The 5,554-nt window shown below is 47.5% G+C and overlaps 1 protein-coding gene across 2 annotated transcripts in view; it reads left to right on the forward strand.

Moving 5' to 3' along the window:
• The window catches only part of Itgb5 (integrin subunit beta 5), a 132,442-nt gene that overhangs the window by 26,271 nt on the left and 100,617 nt on the right, over positions 1 to 5,554 (forward strand). The gene's annotated exons all lie outside the window — the stretch shown is intronic.

The raw sequence follows: 5,554 nt of genomic DNA on the forward strand, positions 1-5,554 counted from the left end.
AAAAAAAAAAAAAAAAAAAAAGAGAGAGAGAAAAAAAGAAACAGTTTTGACAAGAAGCTATTAAGATAGTCCTTAAAAACTGTGATAAAGATGCTAAAGTGTAGCATTTATAGTTGATGGCTTCTGGCAGGAAGGACCCAGTTGTTTTGTTTTTGTCTTTGATTTTGTTTTTCAAGACAGGGTTTCTCTGTATAGCCCTGGCTGTCCTGGAACTCACTCTGTAGACCAGGCTGGCCTCGAACTCAGAAATCCGCCTGCCTCTGCCTCCCAAGTGCTGGGATTAAAGGCGTGTGCCAGCACTGCCCAGTTAGGACCCAGTTTTTTAAGGGGCTGTCCATTAGGAGTTTGATCATGCTCCAGTGAGTATATGGGCAACACAAATTGGACATGCTGTGTTTTGGGGGGTGGTTGGGGGCAGGCTGGCAGCACAGGGATGGGAGGGTGGACCTGGGAAGAAAGAGAATATAGTGTGAACTGTGTGCACTGCATGAAATTCCCAAATCATTAATAATATTGTGTCAGGGGGAAAAAATAGAAACAGACATAAACAAACTCCAAAAGAAATGTTTGGCCAAGTCCCAACAAGATGTACATTCATTAAAAGAATCTCTGTGCTGGGACTAAGGGAGCAAAAATCATCTTGGTCTACTGTGGATGCCTCATAAATATTTGTGTGCTGAATTAAGTGAGCCAATTGAAAGCTGGCAGAGGGATGTCTCCACCCCCCCAACAGGCAGGCAGGAAGCCCACATGGCAGTGACTTGCTGGCACACAGTACACATTCTGGTTTGTCATCAGTTGCCCATCCCCCGACTCACGAGGGACTGCCAGGCTGGAGTGCGGCTTGCCCTGGTCAGAGGGTCTGGCCTGCAGTACCAGTGAGCAAGGCCAGCCATGGAGAGCAGCCAGTTCCCCTGGACACAGTTCTCCTCCAGCACTCGCCTGCTAGCCACCGCACTTCTCCTTACAACCCAGGCCTTGGGCCCGCTGGGCTTCTTTCCTCCTGGATTCTTTTCCTGGGCTGCTGTTTCTCAGTCTTTCTCTCTATTAAAGAAACGAGACCTATCCTTCTCCAAACAGCCACCACATCTTTCTTCATCTGTCCTGGGTAGGAGCGTTCGGAAAGAATGCAAAGATGGTTCAGCACAGACAGAAGGGCCTGAATGCTCTGGCCTTGACGCCAGGCTGTGGAGCTGGCCTTGACCACTGGGGAAGGGATTTGGTTAGTGAAATGAACAGGGAATCAGGGGTTTCTGTTGCTGCAGAAGATAGCACCTTCGATGTGACCTTCTCATGGCTGGTGTCTGAGGAAGGAGAGCCTGGTGTGGTGACTTGCCAGTTCCAATTGGGAGCATCTCTTTTTCCTTCCTTTGACCATTAGCACAGTGCAAGGGGGGTTTGGGCTCCCATTTCTATTTTATTACTACTATTGATCACTTACCTGTAAGCTAGGCCCTTTGGGAGTCCTTAGGAGACTTTGATCAGGGTGTTCCTGTATGGGAACCTTGGACAGGTGCTCCTTCTGGTACTAGGACAGTGAGCAACTGCACCAGCCGTGCTGTGGCCACTGGAAGCTCATCCTCTTTTTCTGCATTGAGATGGGTCCTCTCTGGGGACTGTGCCTCTCTGTATCTTTTGTCCCTCTCAAGGAAGTGTTTGTCCTTCAAGTTTGCTGGGTGGCCCAGGGCCTTTACACTTGGGACTGCATAACTTCACCATGTTTAGGAGCATGGAGTGTGAGCCCTGTTAGTTTCCTGCTGCAGAATTCAGCAGTGGTCTTGGGGACAAAGAGCACTGAACTTGGGTCCAGGTGCTGGGGGATGAGGTGAACTCACAGTGCTTGGGTGAACTGAGATGTGTGGATCTCTGGTCCTTAGAAGATCGGAGGTGTACGGGGCAAATCACTCACTTTGGAATGTGACGCCTGGATATTTGGGATGTCGAACACCTGGCAGAGGGCTGGGCGTGAGGTCCCTGGGATATCAGGAGCTGCCCCGAGGGGGACTGTCTCCACCACGGGCTTATAATTGGTTTCAAGAGATGGCTCAGAGGTTAGAAGCATACTAAGTCTTCTTGCAGAGTGTGTGAGTTCAGTTCCCACCAATATCAGGTGGCTTACAACTTCCTGTAACCCCAGTTACAGGAACTCCTGTTGGCACCTGCTTTCACATGAGTATGTACCCCCTCCCTTACACACACACACATGCACACATAGCCAGAAATAAAAATTTTAAAGGCTTTGTAATCTGATGCATCTTCATTCACAGAGATGTGACTCTTGAGATAGTTTCTTTTTGGTTTTTTGAGACAGGGTTTCTCTGTGTAGCCCTGGCTGTCCTGGAACTCACTCTGTAGACCAGGCTGGCCTCGAACTCAGAAATCCGCCTGCCTCTGCCTCCCAAGTGTTGGGATCAAAGGCGTGCGCCACCACTGCCCAGCTCTGCTGGTGTTTTAACACTCTCTCTGTTCCTTCTTTGAGCTGCAAGGAAGAAATTAGCTGAGGCTATATTTGGATCATGTCAGAAAGAGGGTCCATTTTTAAGGCTGTCTCACTCCTTACATACTCGCCTCTCATCCAGAAGTTCCGTAGACTGTCATGCCTAGTATTGCCCAGCTGATGGATCTGTGGCACAAGAGTTCTTCTGAGAGGTGACAAAATTTGACACATAAGTACAGGTATCTCAAAGACCACTGAGCTCATCAGTGAGACCACTGGGCCTGATCTTGGGTGGAGTGTGAGGTGGTCCAGACCCATGGGAAGGATTAAGGGGAGATGCTGATACCTGGTGGCAAGGCTTTGTGATGGACTGGTCTAGACAGGTGCACTTCAGGCAACTGTCCAGCAGTTAGCTTTTTGGAGTTGGACCAGGGAAGGGTTCTGAAACTCTTTAGTTAAGAGAGGAGTGAGCTGAGGAACTCTGCGCCCTTCAGGCTCCAGGCAGCTCTTTAGGTTACAGCAGAGTGGCCCGTGGAGCCTCGGGTGTTAACCCTCTCCCTTCCTTCTGTCCTGTTTTCCTCCGTCATAGCGGGTCCTCAAGGTGTGACTACCTGAAGCCCAGTTTGGAAGCCTCAGTTTTGAAATCTAGGTCCAAAACTATGTACATACACTCTTCTCTTCCATGTCTATAGAGTACAGTCACCAAGGGTTTTCACAGTGAAGATCCCAGGACTTAAACATGTAACAGTAAAAACAAATAGACAGGCACCACTAAAACACCAGTTGTTGATAAAACCTAGAAAAACAAACAAAAATACTTACTTAAAATACTGCATGCTGAGCCGGGCGGTGGTGGCGCACGCCTTTAATCCCAGCACTTGGGAGGCAGAGGCAGGCGGATTTCTGAGTTCGAGGCCAGCCTGGTCTACAGAGTGAGTTCCAGGACAGCTGGGGCTACACAGAGAAACCCTGTCTCGAAAAACCAAAGGGGGGAAAAATTACTGCATGCTAGGTGTGATGTGTCATCACACAATCTCAGTGGTCAGGAAACTTAGGCAGGAGGATTGCCACAAATTTGAGGTTAGCTTGAGTTAGAACAAATTCCAAAATCTTCTTGACTTTTTTTTTTTTTGACAAGGCACTGGCCTTGAACTCACAGAGATCTACCTGCCCTTGTCTCCCTAGTGCTGGGATTATAGACATGGGCCACCATGCTCAATGCTCTTGACTTTTTAGTTTAAAAGCCATTGAGTAGTCCTAGAACTGCCACACCCTTGATGGAGGGTGTGCCCCACTAGATTTTTTTATGCTTCTGCTGATGGTCTGGCGTCTGCCACCGCAGTCTAGGGTACTGACTCACCCACCAGGCAGCCAGGGATTATGTGGCCTGGTGTTGGTATCCACCTAGCTACAGAAGGGAGAACAGCTCGGGCTCGCTCTGCTGTTAAACTCTTTTCCTTCTGGGAAAAAAAGCTCAATTGGTAGAATGCTTGCTTAGCATGAAGCCCTGGATTCTGTTCCTAGCATCTTATAAATTGGTCTCAGCACTTGGGAGCTGGAGGTGGGAAGACCAGAGATCCAAGGCCATCTTAGGCTACGCAGTAAGTTCAGAATGTGCCTGGGCTACATGACCATGCTTACAAACAACACAGCAACCAAATTAAAAAAACAAAAGAACAACAAAACAACCAGACGTCTTTCCCCAAATCACCCACACAGGTAACATAGTTTCAGACAGAATAGATTTCTCACTTTACGATTATTGAATTAAGATTCGGTCTCTCCAATCTCAGTCCTTCTCAGCACACACACACACACACACACACACACACACACACACCCCTTCCCTCTTCCTTTTATTCTTTATGGTTTTTTTTTTGAGGGTTTTTTCACGTAGCCCTAGTTGGCCTCAGACTTGGTATGTAGTTGAGGCTGGTCTTGAACTCCTGGTCCTCTGCCTCCTGAGTTCGGGGAATATCACAAAGATTCTCTTATCGTTATTTCTTTACTGTATACACCTCAGTACAGATGAAAATAAGAGTACTTCTGTGTTCTGCCCCTGTTGTCCTAGTGCAGGCAAACTTGTGTTTGTGCCCACTCTTACCTCCCACCCCTTTCTACCCCACCCCTGTGCAGAGAGTTCATGTACATGCTAGGCAAGAGCTTTACCACTGAACTACGCCCCAGTCCCTTACCTTCTGATTCTGCTTAATCGACCTGTTTGTAGTGAGTGATGTGCCGTGTTTTTCTTAAAATTGTGTTTACCAGATTGTAAGATTATATTATTAGAGAATGCAGTTGTATCTCTTATAGATTTCCCCCTTTCTTCTGAGTTATCATTTTCTTTTTTTTAATGTGTTTTATATGCATTGGTGTTTTCTCTGCATGTATGTCTGTGTGGTCCCCTAGAACTAGAGTTACAGACAGTTGTAGCTACCACATGCATTGCTGGGAAATAAACCCAGGGAAATATTACCAGGTCCCTCTGCAAGAGCAGACAGTGCTCTTAACCACTGAGCCATTTCTTCAGCCCTTGAGTATTTCCTTATGATAGAAGACTTCTGCTGGGCGGTGGTGGCACATCTTAGTACTCAAGAGGCAGGGGTAGAGGCAGAAGGATCTCTGTGAGTTTGAGGCCAGCCTGGTCTACAAAGAGAGTTCTAGGACATTGAGGGCTACACCGAAAAATCCTGACTCAAGAAGAAAGAAAAAGAAAACAGACTTCTGAGCACACCGCTGATGCTGTGTACTTGCTTGTATGCTCCCATGTTGCCTTTGAGTGTGACCATGTAGCTTGTCTGTTCTTTCCCCTTCTCTCTGTAGAGTGCTGGAATGTAACACGAGTTATATACATGCTGGGCAAGCACTGTTTACACCAAGCTACAACCCAGCCAATATATCAATGACTTCCTCTTGCTGAGTGTGTCAACAGGGATACTTTGATCACCAGAATTGACAGTGAAAGCAATCTTTCTTTTCCTCCTCCTTCCTCCTCCTCCTCTTTCCTCCTCCTCCTCTTCCTCCTTCTTCATCCTCCTCCTCTTCCTCCTTCTTCATCCTCTTCCTCTTTCCTCTTCCTCTTTCCTCTTCCTCTTTCCTCCTCCTCCTCCTCCTCCT

Source organism: Mastomys coucha, unplaced genomic scaffold (genome assembly GCF_008632895.1).
Source record: "Mastomys coucha isolate ucsf_1 unplaced genomic scaffold, UCSF_Mcou_1 pScaffold12, whole genome shotgun sequence".
Classification (NCBI taxonomy): Eukaryota; Metazoa; Chordata; class Mammalia; order Rodentia; family Muridae; genus Mastomys; species Mastomys coucha.